The sequence below is a fragment of the Buteo buteo genome, chromosome 6 (genome assembly GCF_964188355.1).
Source record: "Buteo buteo chromosome 6, bButBut1.hap1.1, whole genome shotgun sequence".
Classification (NCBI taxonomy): Eukaryota; Metazoa; Chordata; class Aves; order Accipitriformes; family Accipitridae; genus Buteo; species Buteo buteo.
In genome coordinates, this window is record NC_134176.1 from 37,025,693 (window position 1) to 37,052,492 (window position 26,800).

The following is a 26,800-nucleotide window of genomic DNA, read 5'->3' on the forward strand; positions in this document are numbered from 1 at the left end:
CTTGGTGAACTGTCAGTCCCTAGGCATGATATTAAAAAGGTTTTTCTTTGATCCAGTAGTAATGCTAATCTTTGTTCTAGAGCTGCAGAAACTGATTGGACCGTATCTCTCATGGTGGGATGTAACCAGTGATGCAAGTGATACATATTTCTCTCTCCAATACAGGAGGTAAAACAGATGGATTAGAAAGACACACACTACAATGGTGGCATTTCAAAACAAAAATGTTATGTTTTCAGATTTACATGATTATAGTTTCCTTGGAAAGAAAATCTCTGTGTTATCCCCCTCTCCTCTTTTTCCATTGACATACTAAACCCCGATTTTGACTAGCTCTTTTTGTTATGGCAGTAACTAAGAATTTTGAAATGTTTGTAAGTTCTTCATACCTTCAGCTAGTGCCTATGCTCCATCAGGTACAGCATGTTTGGTTGGCTGAAGATGGAATATCTAATTACGCCAGCTTGTCACGCTGGGGAGGCCTCTGCCTGGGAACATCGGGATGTGTTATACCACCTTCAGCTGCCTCTTATACTGATAGAAGAAACTAAGCTCACCCCAGCAAAGTAACGTGCAAAACAGAGGAAGCATGCTGATACTGTGATCTTCTCCATAGTTAACAGCATTTTGACTAATCCCAGTGAATTCACAGCAAACGATATTGCTGCTGCCCTTTATCTCAGGCTTATAAAGGGAACATGTGGCTCTGATTTACCTTTTCCCCACACAAATTACTGCATGGGGGAGTAGCAAGGGAAATAGGAGGCTAGACATAAAAATTACCAAGCAGTCTTTGCTATGTCTAAAGAAGCCCTCTAAGGGAAAAATTATAAGAATGGCAGAAAAATTGAGCAAGAAGGTTGCGATGTTATGTTAGGTACATGCAAAAGCAAGAAAATGTTAGGGCAGGTCCTTGGCTGCTGTAAGCAGCTGTAGCTTCATTAAATAAATGGGGCCAGGTTGATTTACACTATAGGGGATCTGTTATGGTGTTCAGTGCCATTATGATTTCTAATGAGCAGTTTTCACTGCTATTAATTCAGCTGGTATTAATAATTTAGCTTTTTGACTGGCCAAAATAAGCTATTTTAATCACTAAGAATAAGATTCAAAATTGCCATCTGAAGTTGTCTTTTGAGCCTCTGAAAGGTACTTTTGAGGACTGCCCTGACAAAATGCCTGAAGGCAGATCTGCATGTCTGCTTGAAAGGCCTGTCTAGACTAGGAAAATGAGCAGCCCTTACAATGTGCTAATGGGTACATATTGGTTAGCACATTTTAAAGAAGATGCTTGCTCAGGGTGTAGTGCCTTGTATGCTGAGCTAGGTTAAAGTCTTGCCTCTGATGAGGAGAAATCATGCTCCGTCTTCCCTGCATCTCCACTATTATGTGCCCAGCTGTACAGTCCTGCTATGTGCTTTAAAACTGATGCTGTCTGGACACTTTCTATGAACCAATTCACTAAGCCAGCAGAAAATTGATCACAAAAAAGAAATGGATATGTTTGTGGTGGTTTAGTGAGTTTGATCAGTTGATGGAAGGGTGCAAACAAGTGACAGAGCTGAATGAGTGGCAGGAAGATGCGGCTGGGAGACAGAATAGGAAGGAACAGAAATTCTCTACTTTTCTTCAGCAGTTAAGTTGGCTCACTCTACCTGGTAAACTACAGTCTCTATCCTTGGCATCTGTGCTGAGCCTGGCAAGGAGGAGTCTAGATGGTTGTGTGGATAGATGACCACTTCATTTTCACACCAGCCATTGAGACATGTATACAGACAGCAGCTGGCTGCCTCAGAAATTGTAAATTGGAAATGAAGCTTTAGTATCAGTCTTAATCCCCTCTTCTGCTGAACAATTTTCTGACACTTAGTCAAAAGACAGTGTTTGCCCTTAAAACACAAGTCTCTTCACAGTTGGCTTCAGTCACTTCCACAGTTTGTTGACCTGACTGCGTCTGTGAGGTGCGCTCGCCTTTGGCCCCACTCAACCCACGCCATCGCACTGCAGGTCACCTAATGCGCCTCAGCCCACATCAGCTGCTTGAACCCCCCTCCCGCCCCTCTCCCTTCTGTACAGTCTGTCGGGTTTTTTTCCTTTCTTTTGCACTACCTAAACTCAGTCCTTTCTGCTCTTGCACTCTCTGTGAGCTTAATTTTTTTCTCCTCTTCCTCCTGGGTTCAAACCTTTCCCTCTGCATCCAAACTTACTCAGTTCGGGCCTTATTCACCTATTTCAGATCACTGTCCCCGCTCCAGGAGCTCAGAATCACTCAGCCCCTGGCTCACAGACTGTTGACACAGCTGTCTGTATGAGTATCTTTCCTTCAGATGGATAAAAACTGATCAAGATTTGGCCCTTGGTGAGTTTTTGTAAGGCACGTGGCCTATTTTTCATTACGGTAAGTGTATTTGTTCTGCTTCTTCTGGGTACAACAGGAGCTTGCTTACTTGGATGCACAGTGCTGTATATTATGAGGGTGTCCCTGTTCATCTTGGCCTCACTATCTGTATCCAGCCCTTCTTTGCAATAGGCAGAAAAGGAGGGGTAAAACAGCTAGCCCGGGGCGCGAGCTGTTAGTTCAATATAAAGAGATTTAAGTAGGAGCAATGGGAGAAGGAAACAGGCTGAATATCAGGAAAAGCTCCTGCCAGTGAGACGTGTTTGGCTGTGAAATCTTCTCCCAGGGGAAAGAGGTCAAAGCCTCATTGTTTGGAAGTAGAGCTGGTCAAAACTGTTTTTGGAGCAGCAGCAGCGGGAGTGGTGGAGGTGGGGAGAAGAGCAGCAGCTGTGCATGGCGGAGCGGCAGATATACGAGGGGAAGTGGCTGGATGCACAGCGAGAAGAAGCAGGAGGAGCAGGGGAGGCTAAAGGAGGAGCGGTGCACGCACCGGCATGAGGGACAAAACAGAAGGAGTAACAGAGGCGCAGTGGGGAGCAGCAGACAAAAGCAGGAGAGAAAGCAGGGAAAGCAGAGGGGAAAAGAGACAGGAGCAGCAGAGATGCAGGGCGGGAAAGAATGGTGGGAAATACTAGGAGAAGCGCTGCAAGGAGCAAGCGTGCAGGGATGAATGACAATAACAAGGTCTCGTTTCGGTTTTGTGAACTCAGTGGCCTTGGCTAAGCAAAGCTAGAAGATGTTAAAGGACAAAGACATCAGAGTTGTTGATGACATTATTTGAACAAATGTCTCATCCTAGGACAATTTATGCAATTTTCTCATTCTGCATCAGGAAGAAATCAAGGCATTTCAATACATTCCTTGACAAAGCCAGGGACAGGGAGACTCAAGAAGCCACCAGCTCAGTGTTTTGGGGCAGTACCTTAGAACGTGAAGGATAGGCACAGGCAACACCCTGACATTTCCCATCTTCTTGATGGTATTTGCTTGATGATATGAGCTGAAGGAGAATACCGCACCATAGTTCATTGGCTACTATTTTTTGTTCTGAAATTCCACATGTTCAGTGACATTTCGTTCCTCTCACTGGATTGAGCTCCCCACCAAGCAAATCCTATTATGATATAAATTAGCTGAGGTTCTTCAGCTGTCCCTACCCCATACTGTATTAAAACTCACCTTTACTTACATAGTGAAGCTCTTCACTATTGCAAGGAGGGAAATTCCCAGCTCAATTTCTTCCACTGTAATATTATTAATGTTTCCTTCGCTCTAAACCAGGCTACTCATTTAATTTTGCTGAGGTCTTCTACGTAGTTCCTACATCGATCTGCAAAGCAGAAAGCAATGCATAAGCTCCAGTTTTGACTAGTCTGCCAGAAACTTCATGTGCTTAACTTTTCCCTGAGAGATCAGGAGAACAGTGAAAAAATACAGGATCTCCCCAGGACCAAGTGACATATTGCACGGCTAGAGCTGCAGTGGAGTCCTGACGGATTTACCCAAGGTCCCAATCCAGACCATATTTCTGCCGCCCTGCTCTAAAGACTTATTTTTAAATCTTACAAATCTTTTCAAATGCCAATCCACAATGAATATTGCATGCTGAATACAAGACTTGCCAACTTAATTTGAAGAAATTGCTGATAATGACAACATCAATTGCCTTCTCATTCTGCTCTTTGTCTTCATTGTTAATCCTTTCTCAGTAACGAAACCCTACTTGGATTACTAATGACAGTCTCTTTGTTCTCCTTATTTTTTTGTTTTTCTTAATTGCCTTCTGAGGGCTATTGTAAAAGAATATTCATGACAGAAGTAAAAGCTGGCAGAAATGCCAGTAAAAGGAAAAGCCTTCTGTAATCTTATCTCCGGTGCAGTGACCAGGACCTTCACAGTAATGTAACTAAGCTGCCAGTTCCAAGGCTAAAACAGTTTTGTGGTAGTTCAGCACAAATGGAACCGATCTAATATAAATCTGTTGAAGCTACTGTTGTTTTTTCACTCCACATCCACAGCAACCGAGATCAGGATCTGATGCCTTAGGTTGTCTACAGCATTCATGGAAGGAGTTTGAAATGAAACAGATAAATAGGGTTGGGGTTTTTTTAAATTTAAAGTTTGGGGTCTTTCTGAGAAATGAATGAATCAGAGCCTGGAAATGAGATGCTGCTTGTTGCCTCTGCCTTAATTCAGATCAGTTGAATCACACTGAGTAGTCACTGTCTGAATGCAAAATGGCTAGCTCTCTCTTAGTTCCCAGTGCATAAATCTCCAAGGCAATTTCACAGCTGGTATTAAGAGGTAATCTCAACAAAAAAAGCCCGAGTACTAGGCAGCAGGGTCACTTTTTTCTCTCGAATTCTGAAATATTCCTACATGTCAGGGTAGGGCAATCCTGATGGAGCAGGGCAGCTTGTTTGGGTAGCACCAGGGCTGGATACAGAGATCCTTTACTCACCAAACCATCATTTTCCAGGGCTGGTACTTTAACCAAAGACAACAGTGCCCCTCGGTGATGTGATCGTGGTGTAACATAGGGCTGAATCCATATGCGGTTTCCTACGTTTGGTATGCCACCTGTTCAGAGCAAGAACTCAAAATTAGGTAAGGAGGGCAGCCTTTGTGTCAGGAATGTGTCGTATATTTTATTTGTTGCAGAAGGGCCCAAACAGACAGGATAGGCCAGGGGTGTCAAGAAAGGCAAGAGTGGACTGCCCAAGGCAGCTGAGGGCTGCTTTGGAGAAATGGATTCCACTCCATCTGTTCAGTGTCACACAGGGACAAATATTTGTGTTTCTTCTGGCTCCCAAATCTGGGATGCAGCCTGCAAAGGTACTGAGCACTTACAGTAACCAAAGCCAGTTTGGGCCTTGAACATAAAATGCATTACAAGATGCTCAAGAGCCACCAAAGTCTGTAGAACTGGTTTCTTGTACAGGGTATAAGATTAATTAGTTTCATTGAGAAATGCTGGGTTTGCCTTCTGTGGCTCAGCCTTTTATCCACAAGATAAGAATATGATCATCTGGCCTTCTAGGTGCCATACAGAAAAGTTCAAAGTTCGTTAACTGTGGGTAGAAAATGAGGATACTATGAACACAGAGGACACTATGAAGAGATAAATAATAATTCCATATTGAAAGCAGAACTTGTATGGTTTGTATAGTAAATAATGCAGAGGGGTGTAGATGTGATGAAGTGGAGAAAAGTAACTAATAAATAACTACCATTTCATGTGAACTAAATGAGGTCTCCAGTCTTTAGAAAAAGCACAGTATGGTTATTAATTTAATGACTGTCATTGTGTATGCACACATGGACCAAATCAGGATAACATACACACTTTGATTCTGGCAATTCCTGACTTTCAAGTTTTTGAATTTGTAAGTTTTCTAGTATTCTTCTAGCTTAGTTTTTTTTGTCTTTTATGTAAAAAAGCCCTACCCTTATAAAGAATACATTTTATTTATTGTCTTTTATGTAAAAAAGCCCTACCCTTATAAAGAATACATTTTATTTATTGTTTACATATTATTTATTCTCAAAAACACCCGGAATCACAACTGTTAAAGAAATACTAATGATGTTAAAGAAATACCAATACCAGTACCAAATACTTTCTGAAAAGCAGAATTTCTAAATTATTCAAACTTGACTAAGATATGCACCTCAGATATATATAATGTTTCACATCTCTCTTCACTCCAGAAAAATCTTTTTAAGCTTCCTTTCCCTAGTATTTGCTTCACTTTGGTTGCTGAATCTGATCCTCTAAGTATTCTTTTGCAATTAGCATTCTTGGGTTTTTATTCATTACCTAAGGTATGTTATTTCGTAATGCAATGAACCCCTGTACCTGCACCAAAATAATTGTCTATGTAATTGAGTCGATCCGCTAAAACTCCGTAGTGCTGCTCAAACGGTCCCACGCGTTTTCATTCTTCCCTTGAGGCACGAAGCATCACTATAGATAAGATATAACGGTCTTTTTGAAGAAGTGCAACGTGCCAGCGAGCTGCATTTTTGTAGGGAGGCAACTGCCGGCCTGGTAATGGATATGAAGTGCTCCGCGTTCCGTGGCACTGTGAGCCTTCGGGCTCGGGTGGCCGCCGGGGTGGCAGCCCAGGGTGGCAGCCCAGGGTGGCCAAAGCTGTGCTGTGCTAGCATCTAGTGGCCAGAGGGGAAACTTCACATCTACCTTGGCTTCGACCTCAGCCAGGGTTCTCCTTCCCCCCAAAGAGAAAGTAAAATTCATAACTACAGAAGCAAGTGAGGAAGCTTCAGTCAGGTATTCGGCTCTGAGAATAAAGGAATTATTCCTTTATAAGAACGACGAAATGGAAATGTTAAAATAAGGTTGTATCTGTGCCTGTTTCACCCTGTGTACCGTCCCGTGCACTTGCTGTAACTATCACTTTGGTTTTCTGCGTTGGACAGAAAAGCTTAGAAGTTGCTGAGGGAATACTGCTTTCTTTAAATGTTTTGTATATTTTACCTCTCACATGATAAAACTTGGTTTTCTTCTTTTCTCAGTCATTCACTGGTATTTTCTCACAAGGTTGCAGTGGACAGTAGAAAATAGAAAGAATAGCCACATTGTGGTTTTACCAAACTGAGGCCATGCAATGTTTTCTTAAAGGACACTTAATTATGAACTGCGACATATTGATTTTATTTATAAACATCACTTCCAGTCCAGATTCATAGTAACTTGGCAACATAACTGGAGCTGCATTTCCAGAAAAGGGAGTAATGCAGAAGCAGAGATACAGTGTAAATACAAATCATGCCTCATTCTGAACAGGCACATCTTCAGTGGGATTTTCCAACACATTCAGCACAACCTTACTCTGTTTCCCTGAAAGTCAAAGCTCTCGTTCAGATGATCAGAACCAACACTAACTGCCACTGGTAATATTAAAGATAATTCAATACAATATGTCTCTTGGCCCTAACGAAAAGAGCTATTCTCTTCTAATGCCAGTTTTTGCATTCAGGCAATGCCACAGATTTCAACTGAAGTTCTCTTTATTTGTATTACAAGGTCTGTGGGACTAAGCAGGGAGTTTAGTCAATTCACCTAGACACATGAAATACATGAAGATCAGCATATTAGGCTCAGAACTAAATGGAGAATAAAATTAGTGCTCCCATCAGAAGTAAAGGGGCCTTAGTTCTTCACTTTACATATCATTTATCCCTAAGCTTTCTTTTTTTTTTTCCCCCGAGTCACTGAGTCAGAGCATCCAGAGAAGTTTTATCTAATGTTCATACCTTTCATGCATTAGTTCCTTCACTTTCACTTTACTAACTATAACTAAGTAGATAGGCAGAAACATTTGTATATAGGTCTTGAATAAAGACACTTATGGGATATATCTGTAGGTGTATGTATGTATATGTATGTGTTAACATGTTTAACATGATGTGAGATTTTAAGCTTTTTGGTGTGCATTTTTGTCATTTTTATTGTACAACAAAAAGTAGCTTCATTTACATAGACTGTAATGAATTATAATGCTGTAGTAGAGGGAACTATACCAAAGAGCACATTTACTAGGGTAAGACTTCCCATAGACTGTCAATTTCCATAGACAATCCCTACCAGTTATATAGATATTTAACTCGCATATTTTGTGAAATGAGATAATCACAGCGGTTTCGTCTCAGCCACAATCTGATATTGGTATAACAAGCACACAAATCAGGATGTACAACAAAACCACCATATAAAATGTAGTTCAACTTAAATCTTCTTTCATAATAAACTGCTCATTTTAGATGGTCTTTATATCTATCTCAGCATTGTCATTTTAAAAGTCAATAGGAATGATTTGCAGTCTTTGATCCAACGTAGGGGAAACTCTCATCCATAAGGGAGCTCTGAGCTTCAATCTCAGGATTGGGAATGTAAATAAAATCAGGACCTACTCTACCAACTTGTATTAAATTCCACTGATTAAATTAAAAAGCAGCCTGGCTCCTGGCAACCAGGATGGTATTATAATGGAAACACATGCTCAGTGCGCAGAGCTCTTCAAGAGAAAAGGGATGATCTGATTTGATTAAACTCTAGAGAAATTAGTATCCAGAATACAGAGTGAGATGGTCATGCCCAATTACTCTTGAGGGATGACAGCAGAGTCTAAACTCCATTTCTCTCTTCACTGTTTCTCATTAGGCTGGCTAGACAACTTTGTGGTGGCTGTTCCTTTAGCCAATTCTACCTTGATTGCAGCACAGTCTGGGTGTCTAATGCAAGGTTAAATGTTGCTAACAACAACAAAATTCTGACAAAATAGTAATTTCATCTTTCAAGTGCTTGTGGCTGCAAGGTATGGAGATGCTTGGTGTGTCCCATGGTCACGGTCTCTGACTGTGCTTTTATCTTGCAGTAATTCTGTGTTGAACATGGAGAGAGACCAAACAGTACGTCATTGCCCAAGATGCCTGGGTTTTCTTTGAAAGAAAAATGGAATTGTAGACAAGAAGGGAACTGGTATTTATCCAGTGGTGACCACTGAGAAACCAGGACTGCAACCCCAGTCCAAGATCTTTTTCATATTTCTTCTTATATTGCCTAACCTTGAGATCAACCAAATTCCAGATTTTTGGGAGAAATTCCGTAAACAGGAGTGATAATTCCTCTTTTTTTGAAACAGCCTTGAGCTATTTATGGATAAGACATCCAATTCACTGTAGCACGTGGTACAGCATGGCAATATCTTAGGCAGGGCCACTGTTCCCCTAGAAGTTACATATGGAAAGCTCAGATAGACATCAAATGTTAATCTGCAGTAACAGAATTTTAAAATCAAATAAAACAGATGTACTATGATATGAAAGTAAAAAAAAATAAAAATAGTTACTTCTTTGTCAACAGATTAACTATTTCCCGCAAATTTCACATACAATTTATAAGTATGATGATATTTTATGCAATATATAATCTACAACTTCTTGTTTAAATTTTTTTTGGGGGGGTTAAAAAGCTTTAGGCATATTTTGTGTATGTTTCTATTGTACAGTGCTTACATCATCTACTTCTGCAAAACTCAAGCTAACTTGGTAAACATCCTCACAAGACCTCCTCATTAAATGACATCCTATAACGTGCGGAGCAGTAGATGTGGTTGAACACACACCAGCTGTGTTTATATCAAGGCTCTGATCCACAAGTTGATAAGGAACCAAAATATTCATTAACTTCAGTGAGCACTTCCCTTCTTTAGAAGTGCATAATTGAAGCTATATGAGCTATGGCCCAGATTTTTTTGAGCAGTTTGATGCACCTATCTTCCAGTCTTATTTTAAGTAAGTCCACCTATTTAAATCTTTTGGGTTGATTTGAAAGGATAAGCTGTTATATTTTATCTGAGAAAGTATCCATAGTAATAAAACTATAGAAAGATCTTTTTCTTTACAAATGTTCAGTAACTGTGGTTATCCAGCCACTGATACCAGGCTGCTCTACTGATGAATGTATGAAAAACATGGAAGCTTGATTCAATAGACAATTTGCATTATAGTGATTTTTCTAACTTCAGACTTGAACTTATCCTGAAATTGTTGCCTTGCTGTCTTGTCCTGTAAAGACAAAGAAGCTCCACAGCTGGTATAACTATCCATAGGATTGCTTTGAGGGAATTTTCCAGGAGCACTGAAATGGAAAAACAGATGCATTAGACCCTTCTCCCCTGCCCTTCACGCTGCTGGCAGGGAAGGCAATTGGGACCCAGGAAATGTAGACAGGACTCCTGACGCTCCAGTGTCACTGGGCTACTGTTAGAGCAAGCTGGTACCACTGGTGCACATATGGCGAGCATATGGACAGTGAAAAGCTAGGAGGAATAAATCAGCCTGAAGAAAACCTGGTTTTAAGAGAACAAAAAAGGCTGCAGTTAGACTCTAACTCAAGAAGTCCTGCTTCATTGAGACAGCGAGGTTGTTCCTTCCAACAGTGGTTAGGAGTTCTCCAGCCTGCAATAATTTTGAATAATTTAATATAAATTTATGTGGAGATGGTACATGGGTTGATGCAATGAACCAGCTTAAACGCAGCTGCGAAAAAACTCACACTGGATGACAGAATCAGAAATCAAGATCTTTTTGCAGATTGGAGATAAGCTCTGGAAAAAAACTGAGAGAAATCTGATGGACAAACACTGGTTAAAAACCTCAAGCAAGAATAATGAAACATACAAATACAACTGGGGTAATAATAGGCAGAAAATGGCACTGTGCTGTTGTGGATTTTACACAGAATGGAAGCCTTGCTGCTATGTTGTCCTAATACTAAGGTGAAGGTTTCAGTGGGACTACTGTTCTTGTGTCCAGACAGGGGCACCCTTTGCAAGAAATCCATGGATCTCCTGGAATAATCCCCAAGAGAGGGACAAAAATGAAGTTATAGGGTTTCTGACTTTGTGTTTTGTGAACATCTAGGTATTTGTTATTTAACAAACTTTAGCACACTTGCTAGTGTAAAGACCATTAAATTTCAACCTATGCAACTTTCTTTATCAATGCTGTATGACTGCACCTGCCACAAAGGCCAAGTTCATGAATAATGGGCACCAAAGATGTTCTGTGAAATTGTGCACACCATAGTCATCACTTTCAGAGAAGTTGCAAATAAAACTTTCTTCTGTTACTTGTGAATCTATTGTTATGTGTAAGTGTAGAGAATGAAAATGGTGTTAGGGTGTTTTTAGGGCATTAAAATACATTTTAACTAGTGGTGTAACAGCAGATGTAATGCTGCTTTCTGCATCATTCAGCACACTTGTGGCAAGAGCAATCAGGGGCTTCAGTTCTGGCAGAAATTACAATAACTCAAAGATATGATGCCTAGCTTACATTGAATATAAATGAAGACAGCTGATTCATCTTGTATGGATAATTTTGGATTCAGTCTCTAAAATTAGTGTACTATCCATTCAAACCCAAAGAAGAACATAATTGCGTATTCCTAATTAAATCAGAGTATTTAATCCTAGAAAACAAGTGTACCTTGTTATTTTCAATTAGAATAAATTGTGGAACTAATCAACAATATTTACCTTCAGACTAAATCTGTATTTCTGATCTATATTCAACTGCAGATCAGAAATGGCATCTGACATTTGGAAAGAAATTAAGTCTTTTCACTATGTCTTAGGTCTTCCAATTCTGCTTATTTAGCTTTAGGATTCAATATATAACATCGGGAGTCTGTAGAAAGTACACACTCTACACAAACCATCTGATGAAGTCCTTTTTACTTCTGAATAGGGAATGTTGATCTGTATTTCCAGGATACTGCCACAAAAACTATACCCCAAAACTGTGGGGACAGTTCAACACGTGATTTCCCTTTTTCCTAACTGATGTTTCTCTCCTTGTAGCAGGGGTCTGCCCAGCAAGCTCACACTTTAGGGCTCCTATGCGTGCTTTAAAACCAGTCTAACCAAACTAAAATGCTTAAGTACCAGCTGAACAGTAGCCTGCCCTTAATTAAAATAAGGGATTGCTCTTGCAGCAGTATGACCACGAGAGGGCATGTCACCAGTTGTGATAATGTATCACTAGTGCTATAGTGCTTCATGCAAGACTTTTGTTTTTACCTTTTCTGCCTTTCGCTGTCTTTACCAATCACATTGGGAATTTTGTATCCTTCTTTGTTAATTAAATGACATAATTCTACGGGCAGATTCTTATTCATCCAATAATTGCTAGCTCGAAGCGAAGAAAATGAAGGGTGGAAATTACAGATGATCATCAAGCTAAGATATACTGAGTCTGTTTTCACTTAGAAAAGGAAGCAAGGGATGAGAGGCAAACAGATAAGGAGGACAGAAAATATTTGTGGAATAAATAAGATAAAAGCATGGAAAAAAGCAAGAAAAACATATAAGAGGTAAAATTCTAATCTGAAAAAGTATAAATTATATTATCACAAAATAGGGTATTTCTAAGCTTTTTAAAAGTACCCCCCCCGCCATATTTTGAGGATGAAGCATTAAAAAAGGTAAATGAATGAATGGAACGTTGATTTTCCCTAAGTATCATACATGATTTTAGTTGACCAGAGGCCACAACAGGGGAGCTAAATAGATGCATCCAGGTGCCAGCTTCATCTGGCAGTTTTAAAACTTCTCCTCTCTGGCCTGCCCTCCGAGTTCCCACAGACCATGGGTTAGAAGCTGTGTTTTCCCTGCAGACGTGCAGACCTGACTGATTAAATTGTCAAACATTTTACCTCCGCCTTAAGTGTTTATTCCCTACACTTACTACCTCACTCTCTTTTTTGGCAAGCATGAGTTGCTTGAATTTAATTGTTGGAAGATCTATTATTATTTTAATTATGATCATATTATCCTGTGGAGTGTCTTCCAACAGTGGCAGAGAAAATGGCTTTTGTTCCTTTAGAAATAAAATAACTACTGCTATTGCTGACATCAATAAGAGTTACAATTTTGTAAGTGAGGAACAGCATATGGTATTATATGCAGAACTGAAATTGGGTCAACTAGTCAGCATGTTTATAATCTCATTTAAAATGAGGTTTATGCTTGGCCAAAGGATTCTTCTCTGTCTCCTTTCCCATGGGATAGTAGGTCTTTATAACTCTTAGGATGTTACTGAAGGTCATCAGAGGTACTTAGTTAATTGGTTCTTGCTAGAGATCTCTTCTGAATTTCTCTCTCAGAGCAGGTATTTAAACCAGAGGTTAATGATTGTTTTACCTGATATTAGTTAGGGATGATGCAATTTGCAGTAACAAATTGCCATGTTCTCCCATTGCACTCAAAATCAGGGAGAAGCAAGAATAGACCTATTTTACCCACAATGATAACATTTTTAACAGTATTTTTACTTAAGTGTGATGTTACTCAGCATCGTTCAATAGAAAAACAAGTTCCTTTTAGGGTCAGATGAGGCAAGCGTTCTGAGAAAAACCCATGAGGTCAGGTAACTGTACGTTGCCACATCTATACCAGAATGCATATGCACCAATGCTAAATCAGTCTTGCATATGCAGCTTGAATTCTCAAATATCCTAAGATTTGAAATCTGAACTTTGAAAGCATGAAGTTATTTTGACGTGGGTTTTTTAATCTATATTGAAGAGTCATACATGTAGGTAGATGGATATAGATACATACAGCTATAACCCAATTGTCTAGGGATAAGAGATTCACAGTCTAGGGATGTCTAAGAGATAAGAAATTCACAGTTTTCAGTCCCTATTTGATCCAGTTTGCAGCTTTGGGAAGGCAACACTGTCCCACTTCACAGTGAGTGTATATCTAAAAGATTATCTTTTCAGTGACTGAAAAGAAAAGTTTTCTTTTAAATGACATTCTGAGTATGCTGTGTGGGCTATTTAAACATCCCAAGTACACAATATCCAGCCTATGAGCCATTCAATCACTTGACATCTCTAATTCAGATCATTAATTCTAGGAGCATGCCTGCACATCTAAAAGGAGGGTTTTCTACTCTTGACTGAGGTTTCTTTGAGCTACTGCTGTAAAAACATTTAATAACAAACAGGAACATACTGACTGTGCAAGCCTGCCCTACATCCTTCCTTGTATTGTGTTTCTTTTATTAGGAAAAATCTTACCATGAATCCTCATCTGCCTACTAAGTCAGAAAAACAGCATTTTGAGTTCTGTCACCTGTATATAACTCCCTTCAAAGTCAGAGCCAAGAAGCTGCTATTCCGGCTGATGCTTTCATTGCTGATACAAAGACAGCGCAGGTTTGCCAGACAGCATTGTGAGAGGGCAATTAGCAAGTAGCTTTCACCTCAGTGCAACCCAAGCCATCACTTTCTCAGATGAAGGGAAGCTATCAAAAGCCAATTCACTTTCTAGCAATCAACACCTGAAATGGGGTCAGTGAATTTGCAGTGTAAGACATTTCTTGCTGTGCCCAAGAAACTGAAGTTTGCCTTGTTTGCCAGTCTCTCCTGACGGTCTTAATAAGACTTAGCGCAACACAGTTTCTTGCAATCTTGTTACCTCCTTTGCAAGCAAAATGCTGGGAGAGAGAGGTTCAGATGTTCCAGTTTCCTCCAAAGATGGAGCCAAAGCCATGAGCCTTTGTACACTCAAATTTCAAAAAGTTTCCAATAAGCCAGAGATGATGTGTCCGTCCCTATGTGAAGTCTTTCAATATCCTTCATGATGTTTCATGACTGTCTCGAAGTTGTCTGGTAGTTTAATATTATGCCCCCAGCTAGATTATTAGACATAATGCCTTGCAGGCACAGGGTGGTTCGATTCTAACTTGAATCATCTTACTTGGTAAAATAAACAAGCCAGTGAGAGCGTAAAATTTCCTATCAGCCTTTACAAGACTTTCTAGATAGTTTTAAACAACACAAGACACATGATTGCCATTGCCCAAGGTAGAATTGCCAGAGTAGTGTGACAAGTCATTCCTCTTCAGACACCTGGTAATACAGCGACTTTACCAGAGTTTGAAGGACTAAACGTGCATCAGCTGCTAGAATCTATAAAACCCATCACCCAGCAGATTGCTGACTTTCTCACTCAGCACACACTCATCTTACAAAAGGATGATTTAGTAGATTGTCTGAATAACACAGAATGAGCTCAGTAAATGGCTTCAGTGAAGATAAAACTGAGTAATTCTAATTCTTTTCCTAGGTGCAGACAATGGAGGATTCATGCAGATAAAAAGAGGTAGAAATTCTTGTATACAGGATATTTGCCATAGCATTCTCACTTCAAGCTGCCAACCACTGCTCTGAAGAAGCTTCCAAACAGAATTTACTACAATTTTTGTATATATAGATCTATATCTCTCTTGCTATAGAGATCTTTAGGTCTCTATATATCTAAATATCAAATAGATCTCTATAGATGTTATCAGTATTATATCTATATATTATTATGTAGAATAGTGTTATTGATCTATATTGCTATTATCCATATATATCTATATATTATCAGATATCTGAATAAATATATATTATACATGATTACATAGTTGTATGATTTACCTCTATTTTATTATAATTTATCTGTTATTGCTTGCATAAGTATTTGTTACACTTATTTTAGGGGCTGTACATTTTAATCAGAGATATTATGTAATACACTACAGCAACCCCCATGTAGCACTACTAAGCAGCAACTGTCTCTAAGGTAGAAAACGAGGGTCAGCTGGTGTTCACAATGCTATTCAAAGCAGTGAACAAAGATGAGCTACAAGCTACAGCAAATTCCCTTGAGGTTACCAAGGCAGATGGGGTATGTTTCAAGTCAACTTCCCAGAGCAGCAGTATTTCGGCCCAGAAGAGCACTTGATCAATAAAGTCTCAACCAGGAAAGTCAACACAGTACCTCACGCAGGACTGTAATTCCTTTTCCAAGTAAGTTAAGACTAAACAGGTAAAACAGGTCATAGATAAATCTCTGATATTTTTTCAAACCCCATCAAACATTTTATTATCAAGCAGTCGTGTACTGGATGCTGCACAAGCACCAACACACGCTCTTTAGAGCTGGACAACTTCTGAAAAGTCTGGAAAATCTGATAATATACAGGCAGCTAGCAACTCGTCCTTCACATCTCAGGGCTAGCTGCCTATCTTAGGATAACATTCTTTTCCCTGTGCTTAGTGTTTTCTGTGTCTGTGGCAGATTATAACCTAGACCAGGGAGACAGGTATGTGAAGACCACAGTCAGTAGAAGAAAAGGGATGTCTAAATATTTTCAGCTTTCAAATGCAGCATTAATTTCTTATTTTTCCTCACTTGTGAGGTTCAGCACACCAATAACATCCAAGAGCATATTTATATAGGGATACTTCAAAAACGTTAACTGTGCCTAAGCTGCACTAAAGCATGAACGTGCCGCATCAGCTCCCTTCAGACCTATATGCACTCCTTCCTCCCCACGGAAACCAGAGGAAGACTGATGTATGGCTTTGTCAGGGGCCTGAGCAGGTCAGCAGGCATTAATTACCCTGATCAGCCTCACATGGAGCCTCGACCCCTGCACCATCCACCCACTGGCCCTGGAGCTGCATTTAAACCAGGCCTGGGGTCTAGGCCTTTTTGGGGTTGCAGTGGTGGTTGTTAGGTGTTTCTGGTGCTGTCTTGCCCTTGGACTGGCTTTATTTCTGCAGATGTGATTGCTGGTTGTGGTTACCCCAGCTCTTCTTGCTCAGGTATGGTGTGACTGTACTCCTGTTTGGTGGAGGGGGTGTCATTGCCTTGTTGCCACTCAGCCCCCTGCTGTTCCCTGGCAGGGGATGCGAGTCTCTTATCAAAACAGACTTTGGGCTGCTGCTATGAAAGTGAAATATCAGTTTGTATTAATTTGTGTCTTAGCTCCCTTGCTGAAAAGGGGTCTGGTTTGTGCTAATTCCTGTGGTGATTGCAAATGGAGAGAAACACTGGACTAAGTGTGAAAATGATGCTTAAGCATAGATGATAGGCTAAAGAAGGGAAGGAAGCCGCATTGGAGGCGCCACGGTGACTCACTTAATACTATTTACTATCTACTTACTTGAAAAAGTAAAAACCCTTTTTGTGTGCATTCTGAGAAAATGCATTTCAACAATAAACCTGTCTTGCGTGCCTTGCCTCTGTGGCCTGTATTAGACACCAAACTGCAATGAAGGCAGGTCTTGTCTTGTTTGTCTCATTTATTTAAGGGTAGTGTAAATGCTAGTTCAATCAATCTACTTGGCTGACAAGTACCTGTAACTAGTTTATCTGATATGCATGCATCATGTAAGGCAAGTCTGCAGGGCTGTGACAGTTAGTGGTTTTTATACAAATAGAGATGGTCTGTGGCTCTGCAGTTAAAGCCTCCCTGGCCACCACCAAGGGAAAAAAAAACAACCTGATGTAGCTTTTCGGATGGGAGACTTGCAATAATCCTGTCATACTTTGTCTAACAGTCTGCTGAATCTTATTAATAAATTCCTCTGGAAAACCTGCAACTTCTACCAGAACTTGGCATACCTTCCACTAAAAGATCTTGTCTTGATTTAAAGAATTCAGATAGAGAAGAATCTGCTGTGTTGGATCTAATTTCTGTTGTTGTTACAGCTTTGGTAGATGGAAGAGATCTCTTATCTTAAGTGGTAACTGTCTTTTTTATTTTCTTCTGTCTGTTTTGTGGTAGTAACAAGATTGTAATTACGTTGGGTGGTCCGTGGTTACTTTTGGTTTCCTTCAGGCTATGCCATACAACCCTGAGTTCATTCTGAGTCAGTTTTTCAAAATAGCTCTTCCCATTCTAGTAGTACATCCTGCCTTTTTGGGTTGAAGACTTACTGTCTCCTGTATAACTGTACTCAATTTTGAGTACGAGAGGATGCTATTTACTGGGAGATCCAGAAAAGTTTAGAATTTCCCTGTCCCTATAATTTGCTCTGTCACAACTTTGTCTTCTGTAACCTTTCATAACAGTGATTTTATTTTCTCCTTTAAACTCCATAGCTAAGATGCAAGTAATCTATCAATCTTAAAAATAAAACTAGATGGAAATTAATAGTCATATTGAGTCTTGCTCTTCCACTGTGCAACACAACTAGGACCTACAAAATCACTCGGCAGTTTTTTTTGTTTTTCTTACTGTTTCAGTAGCCTCTTTTCTAAATAACACATTAGGTTTCAGTTAAACATAAGTACTTGTTGTGGTTTAACCCCAGCCAGCAACTAAGCACCATGCAGCCACTCACTCGCTTCCCCTCCCCCCCACAGTGGGATGGGGGAGAAAATTGGGAAAAGTAAAATGTGTAGGTTGAAATAAGAATGGTTTAATAGAACAGAAAAGAAGAGACTAATAATGATAATACTAATAAAATTACAACAGTAATAATAAAAGGATTGGAATGTACAAATGATGCACAGTGCCATTGCTCACACCACCTGATGACTGATGCCCAGTTAGTCCCTGAGCAGCCATCCCCTGACCCCACTCCCCCCAGTTTCTATACTAGATGTGACATCCCATGGTATGGAATACACCGTTGGCCACTTTGGGTCAGCTGCCCTGGCTGTGTCCCCTCCCAGCTTCTTGTGCCCCTCCAGCTTTCTCACTGGCTGGGCATCAGAAGCTGAAAACCCCTTGACTTTAGTCTAAACACTACTTAGCAACAACTGAAAATATCAGTGTGTTATCAACATTCTTCTCATACTGAACTCAAAACAGCACTCTAGCAGCTACTAGGAAGATAATTAACTGCATCCCAGCTGAAACCAGGACAGTACTACACTTCTACATTTATTTTTCTATCCTTACTTTCCTTTGATATCTACCTGTACTACTGCTTCCCTAACCCGCTTCAGCCGAAATTGTCTGGGCTAGCATAAATATGTTTAACTCTGGATCGCTCCAGTTGTACTAGGTTAGGAAGAAAATACGTGTGTGGCTTTGGCACATCAGAAGGGATGGTAGTCTCTTGCAGCTTGGGAAGTGAAGCTGCAAGCAGTTAAAGGCAGGCTGAGGCAGCTTCAACTGCAACCAGAGTAAGTTATGGCTGCAGTCTTGGTTCACTGCAGCTAAGCCTCTCCAACTCATCCTTCTGGTTTAGATTTGACTTATTCTAGCAAGTGGGTGCCAGATCAGGTGATGTAGCACTCTACAAATATCAAAGCCATCAAACAGTATAGAGTTGGCACAAGCATAGTTTGACCTATTGGGGTCAAATTTATACTGTCAGATAAGGCTGGCAGAGGAGAACAGGTCAGGCATTAAGCAACAGCTCAAGGCTTTATAGTGCTACAGAAATGCCGTTTCCACCCTTCTGTAAATGAAGGGCAAAAGAGATGCCAAAGCCCTTCCTCAGGGTACTTTAATCTTGAGCAACCTATAGGCTACTTGCACTTCTACAAGTTCCTTATCTGACTCTAGAAAAGCTCCCTGCTTAGCTCTGGAAACTTGAGCTTTACAGATCTAGGATGATTCTGTAGGATTGATCTGTTACTAGAGACTTTGCAGCACAGTGCAAAAAGGAAAACACTCAAAGTCTATGACATTTAATATCCAAAATGAGGAATATTGAAATTTTTTTTTTTTTACTGCCTTGTATAAGTATGCAGGTCTGGGCTTGAATCTGCTTAAGCTGTCTTCAGAAATGTGAGAAGTTAAAATAAAATTCTGCATTTATTAGAAGGTCTTGTTCTGGAATTTGTTCAATATTTATGAATAGTGAAAGATGTTAGAAATAGCAGGAAACTACTCTGTAGGTAAGTGTCTTAATGGTTTAATTAGTGAAAATGGAATATTCCCTTAGGGAAAGAGGGGTTTGAGTCACCCAAAATATAAGACTAGACAAAAAATTGTAAAAATTATGGTAGGGAATAATCCTTCACTAATTTGGGTGCAAAGCTGGATAATTAAATAGGTCTTGCCTTTCCCTGGTTTCTATGGTAAAGACCACACTTTGTACTGGGAGGAAATCCTGGGGACGGAAGAGCCCCACAAAGATCTGTCTGAGGATGTTTTCCAGAGGAAAACAAACTCACTGTAGGACACTAACTCTAGAGACTTTGCCTCTTTTCTTCTAGGCATCCCTGTACCTAGGACAGCTTTCCTCAGTCAGGCTTCCTTTGGTACAAGCTAGGCTGCTTCATATTGACCCTGAGACTTGAATGTAGGGTAGGGAAGGTGATGCTCTTTCCCAGATTGTTCTCCTGTTCTTAGCCTGAGTCTCCCATCTCCTTCCCCCTCTGAACTGTAAGATGGGAAGCCAGGCTGCACCAGGACCACATCTATTTTGGTGAAGCCATATCAGCTGCTGAATGAAAAGCAACATAGTGGATGTTCTCCACTTTCTCCAGCGCTATTACTATCTCAAGGTAACTTCTGACTCTCTCCTGTAGGAGTTCTAGCAGAAAAGTGGCAAAAAATGGTGGCTGATCAATGAGGTGAAGAGTAAATGGGCTAGAGCCCTGAAATATTAGAGCAAACCTGTGTGATGCTGGATTACTTCAAATTGGAAGTCTCTCCCGTGAAATCAGAAAGAATAAGCTATTGTGTAACTCCTGGATTATACCTTGGACATCATTGAGTGATAGAATATTAAGCTATTGCCCCATAGACAAGGGCTTAGGCAACAAAGCTTCATCAGGAACTTGCATGTGTGAAGTAGCATGATCTGCTACTTTGTAGAGTTCATTCTGTCCCATATGGCTTTTACGGGTAATGGAGCAGCCATGAAGGTGACCCAGTAACAATGAAAACATACTGACAAAGAAGGATATCTTCTTAGCTGGGAGCCTGAGATAGCCCTGATAAGCTTAGCTGGGAGCAAAGATGTCTTTGATAAGCATGGAACAAAGAAACTGTGAGAATAAACTGACCTTCCAGAAAAGCAGAAGCCAGTAACAAATGCTCCAGGAACCAGTGTCCTACACCCACTAATATATCTACACCAAAGACAAAAATATCTTGCTATCTACCCAAGGTGAGCTTCTCTGCACCAGCTTCTCTATGCAAGATCTGGACAGACTAGACCCTCACCAAGGGCATCTGGCTGACTATAGACTCTGTGATGCAGATCATCTGTTCCTGGGAGCAGTTTGTGTTGCACCAGTAACAACCCCAAATAACGTATATGCATGCCTGTAAGTAAATAACCATAAGTACATACTTGATTTTCTTCATTATGAATTACTACTAGTACAGCAGGAAACAAAAGCACCATGTGTATTATGGACTCCTGTGAACCCACTGTTGCAGTCTAAACATCTGTGGCTTCGGTAACTCTCATAGTAAGAAAGCCAGCTCTAATGTCACAACCTGTAACCAAATGCAGCATGATGTTATCCATCATGGGGCACACTCTTATGAATCCTCCAAACTGTCTCATGGACCTCAAAGTCCTTTGTTTCCTACTCCCAGCTTTCAGGTATAACCTTTTTAGCCCTTTTCTTCCTGTAGAAGCACAGCTTTCTTCTTTAGCTCCTATTCTCTAAGGTATGTTTCTTTATTTAAAGCTCAGCTGCAATGGGAAGGCTTTGTAATTAAGTACTTTCAAACTCCATCACTTCAAGACTGATTTGTTGCAATAAACCTTGATAAGTATCCATTCACTGCAGCATTCAGCGTGGGGGCAGAGCAAGTACTGCAGTCATCATTGAGGGAGAGCAGAGCTGCAATTTGGTGTGAGGGCCAAAACTAAGCCTGGCGTCCAAAGGCAAAGAAGAGTCAACTTGCAGGGCAAACCCACCTGTGCATGGAGAAGGTTATAAGATTCTCAGTGCCTGTATCCCAAGAAAAATTCTGAAATGTCACATATGATGACCTGGTCCATTGGCAGTCACTGGCTGCTTGAGGGCCCCAGACAATTTACTACCGCTTAAATCTAGAGCCCTGGGAGATGGGAAGGCTCAGTGGCATGACTTCAGGGACATCATTTTTGCCTCAGGTTAGCAGCCGTGCCCTGCTGAGGAGGCATCTGGACTCCATGACATCAAGCTAGAAAGAGGGGGCAAAGTGGACAGACTAGCAAGAAGCTGTTAAGACATGCCACTTACATTAGGTAAATATATTGTTTTGAAAATATATGTGACTAAACTACACTTGGAAGATTATCCTTGCCCTTGAAACAATAGTTGAGGTTACATAACTGAATTTAAATACTTACTAATCTGTACAAACATCACTGCTAAGTAATGGTGTTTCTCTAAAAGTGAAAGTGCCACTGTAATTTTCTTAAACAGCATTTCTTCAGCTGTGTCTAATGAGATTTAATTTTTCTCAACTAGAATTTTCCATTGTTGCTAACAGCAGTTCACCTCAGAGGAGGGAGCATTACTGTAAACAGTGCTCCAGGCAGCAACTAACATTTAAAGCAATCCAGCTCAAAGTAGGGCTCTGTGACCTCCTATGTAAAACACCAGCAGCTGTCAGCACCCTGTTTACTCCAGCATGTTTGCTGCTGCTTCTGGCTGAGCTACTGCTACAGTTTGTCTGTACTTAAAATAATCAGGACAGGCATTAGGGAATAACTGTTTTGGTATAAGCCTAGAGCTATTACAAGCCTAGATTCACACCAAGACCCATTTCAGAATATCCAAGTGTAGTAAATTTCCACTCAAAGACAAGCCCTTAGCATGGGGAGGAAGCTTCAGCAAATGCTTCTTGATGTGGATGGTCTCTGCAGCATTCTTGTTGCATGGAGTCAACTTGCTCAGGAAGATTTTGTTAGAGGGATGAGCACTGACAACCTACCACTGAGAAGAACAGAAGCTGAAATAACTAGGAGCTGCTACATATTTATTGCCTCTATATTTGTGTGTACTCCTCTAACAACTGCAGTAGGATGCAAAACTCTGACTAGTTCACGAGCAGGCAGGCCATTAGCATGTGGCTCAGATCTCAGGAATGAGTGAAATAATAAAATGGGACTGAATCGATAGACCTGATCAGGATCTTGGAAGGGACCCAGGAAGCTTTTGTAAATAAGATACTGCCAGAAATTGGTAATTAGAGGGAAGAAAGGTCTTGGTGGCAGCCAAGTCCAGAGCCCTGTGCTTGGGGCTAGACTGTGAGGAATTGACTATTTTATCAGCAGTTTTGTGCCTATATTAACCTTGTCCATTAAAACCTGTGAAGGGTAATGCTCAAAGTAGAATAAAAAAAACCCAAAACCAACAACAAAGAAAAGCTATGTTTTAAATGTGACCTTTAAATTTCACAACCACTTGGTTTACCCTATAAATTTACACAGATTATTTTCTTTGGCATTAATAGCTCACCACCTGGGTGCAATAGAATGCCTCAGGTATATAATTATGTAAGAAGCCCATAGGAGATGGGGAACAGCTACGAACATGGAGAGCTATTCCTGAAGGTGGTGGTTCTTTCAGGTGCTCCTTCAGTGGAAGGACTTAAAGGAAGTTTTCCTGTAGAAAGAGTGACTTGGGAAGAAACAGAACAAGGTCAGGGATGTGTCTAGTACATCTGGGCAGTGACAGGGACAGTAGAGTTTGTCTTCCTTCTTAGCAGGTGCCACAGGACTGGAAATACAAGTAGCTTAGACGGCACTGAATCAAGTGGTGTGGCAGGGGAAACACATATCAGTTGGAAAGCTGTGCAGCAGGAATGCATATGTAGCATCATATAGGATTTAATTTGTCATTGCAAGGTTAAAGTTTGATTTAAAAGAAGTATAAAAAGAAATAAGGAAGCAAGAGTGGGATCTCACTGTTTATTTTTAAGAGAAAATATCATTGTGCATATGACTGGTTTTGGTGGAAAGAGCAGCTATTAGTGCTGCACATTGGGAGTAGTGACTCATCTTAGGCCTGGGCTCTGTCAGTAGCCTCTGCTATAGTTGTGGTGCTCCATGGGGGGGGGGGGAGCTAATCGCCTTCCCTTGGTTAGTTTTCTCACATAATTACTGGACAAGCTTGAGAAGTGTGTCCATGTGAAACTCGTGAGGTTCAACAAGGTCAAGTGTAAGGTCCTGCACATGGGTTGGGGCAACCCTGGTATCAGTACAGGCTGGTGGCTGACAGCAGCCCTGCTGAGAAGAACTTGGGGGTACTGGTGGATGAAAAGCTAGATGTGAGCCAGCAATGTGTGCTTGCAGCCCAGAAAGTCAACTGTATTCTGGGCTGCATCAAAAGAAGCGTGGCCAGCAGGTTGAGGGAAGTGATTCTGCCCCTCTGCTCTGCTCTGGTGAAACCCCACCTGGAGTACTGCATCCAGCTCTGGAGCCCTCAGCACAGGAAAGACATGGACCTGTTGGAGCAGGTCCAGAGGAGGGCCACAAAAATGATCAGAGGGATGGAACATCTCTCCTATGAGGAAAGGCTGAGAGAGTTGGGGTTGCTTAGCCTGGAGAAGAGATGGCTCCAGGGAGACCTTATAGCAGCCTTTTAGTACTTAAAGGGGGCTTATAAGAAAGATGGGGACAGACTTTTATAGCAGGGCCTGTAGCGATAGGACAAGGGGTAGTGGTTTTAAACTCAAAGAGGGTAGATTCAGACTAGATATAAGGAAGAAATTTTTTCTGAGGAAGGTGGTGAGGCACTAGAACAGGTTGCCCAGAGAGGTGGTAGATGCCCCATCCCTGGAAACATTCAAGGTCAGGTTTGATGGGGCTCTGAGCAACCTGATCTAGTTGAAGATGTCCCTGCTCATTGCAGGGGTTGGACTAGATGACCTTTAAGGGTCCCTTCCAACCCATTCTATGAATTTCCATTTCACTGAGTGTAACTGAGCCTAAGGTACCAGAACAAAAAGAAATACTTGTAGTTAAATACATTTTAATCAGATATAAACAAGCTGAAGCAAACCTAGAAAGGTTATGGGGCGGTGGATGGAAATACTGCAGATTCATGAAACAATACGGGGTGCAAGTTTGTCTAAGGGTCACATTCAGTTGTAAACTAAGCAAGAAAGATTAGTATGCAAGTTTGTCTGAGGGCCAGTTCATTAGTAAGCTAAAGCTGTTAGGTCTTTAAAATTCAGCTTTATCAGAGGCTTTAATTGACTGACTAAAACTGTCTTGTGTGTACCTAATTCTTCTTGAGACTGCCTACTGTGATCGTCCTAAAGCCTTCTTCAGCAAATGGGGGAAAATGTGCAGGTGCCCCAGGATAGCTGACCCCTGAAAAGGGAAAAGAAGGATGAGATGTGCATGACAGGCATGTAAATAGCTGATCTGAGCTCTAAGAACATGTCAGCAAGTTAAAAATACCAGTGCAAGGAAATACCATAGCATCCATTACAGTGGACTATAACACTTAAGAATTATCTGCTTTGGAGGTGACAGAATGCCAACCCTTCTCAGTACCAGGCAGGAATATCTGTGCTTTCACAAAACCAAATTCCAAGTTCTGCTTTGTGTGAGAAAACCTTTATGTGAAGCTCCAGGACTAGTATGTCAGTGAAAATCAGCACTCGCTATTCCCATCAAACATCCATAATCATTCTACAGAGAAAGCTGCAGTGAGCATACCCTGTCAGTCTCCAGAAGTCTTAGATGTGCCCATCTTCCCTACTGTGTACTCTTGTAGATGATTAGTGGATGAGGAAGGAGGTCAGGAGACAGCTTGCATCTCTGCTATTTATAGAAGGTCTGGCACAGCCCAAGGCACTATACTCTACTGGAGAATGCACTTCAAGACCAAAAAACATGTTTTCCAGGTGATGGCTGCATGGTACAAAGGGAATAAGGTTCCTTACTTGTTACTACCCTGAAATCTCTTCTTAGAGCTCTGGAAAGAGATTAGCTAGAGCCTGACCTTACACCTAAAATCCTCTGCAAGTTTCAAAGCAACTATAGTAAACTTGCATAAAAGACAACATGCTGTATTTTTTCCCTGCTTCTCATACTGTGTACTTAGAGCCTCACACTGCTTTGGACAAATCTATAAAATGGATCATCAAACATCAAAAATAAAAATACATCCTCTATTTGCATGTGTTCCACTCCCACATTGCATCAGGTTCTTCTAGCAAGAGTTGCCATGGAAAAGCACAATGAAAGGCTGAGAGGCAAGGGCCACACTTGCAAGAGAAATTCTTATGTTCTTGTGCAATATTTGATCACGCTTATTGCAAACCTCTTTGGGCATGTGGTCCAGTCTCTCTTGGAGACTGGAGAAGTCCTCGAGCAACTTGACCAAAAGTAGCCCTGCTTTGAGCAAGAGGTTGAACCTGATGACCTCTGGAAATCCCTTCCAGCTGAAATTATTCTATTATTCTATTCCTGAAAATGTTTAGGTCAATGGCTGACAGGTAGAGATAAGAGTGAAGGCAAGAATGCAGCTAAAGGGAAACCTCTGGACTAGGCAAGGAAATAGAAAAGGACTGAAAAAGAGAAAATTACATGAGAAACTAGGAAAGGCAAAGAACAGAGGCAGCCCACAGCTGCAATAAATGTTACTGCATCCCCCCAAGGAGCCTTAGGACAGCAACACACTGAGGAATGGCTGAGCAGCTAAAAGTTGTGGAAAGCAGAGCTCCTGGGGGTCTCAGGCTCTTACAGCTCCTGTCCTGTTTGGCCAGAGCTTTCTCAGCACCACCTTCCCTCCCAGTCTTTCAGCAACTTTCCTGACTCTGTCCCCAGCTCCATTCTCGGTGTCTCTCCAGCAGCACACTTGTGCCTGCACTGCACCAGGCCACCTTCTCAGTTTTCCTTACTTAGGGGCATGTTAATGTAAGACACAACATTTCAGTATTTAAAAACCATTTGTTCATGCCTGCACAAGTTTAACTGATTATACGTTATGCAAGACAGAAGTGAATCAAGGCCCCTGCCTCTAGTTGTGTAGTAATGGCTTCTTCCTGAGAAATCTCTAGCAACAGCATATTTCTGTCAGACACACTGCAGCCTCCCCATGACCACCACCAGATTTCTCTTAAATAACTTTCAGGCTAGTTAGATATTAGCTGTCACTTTGG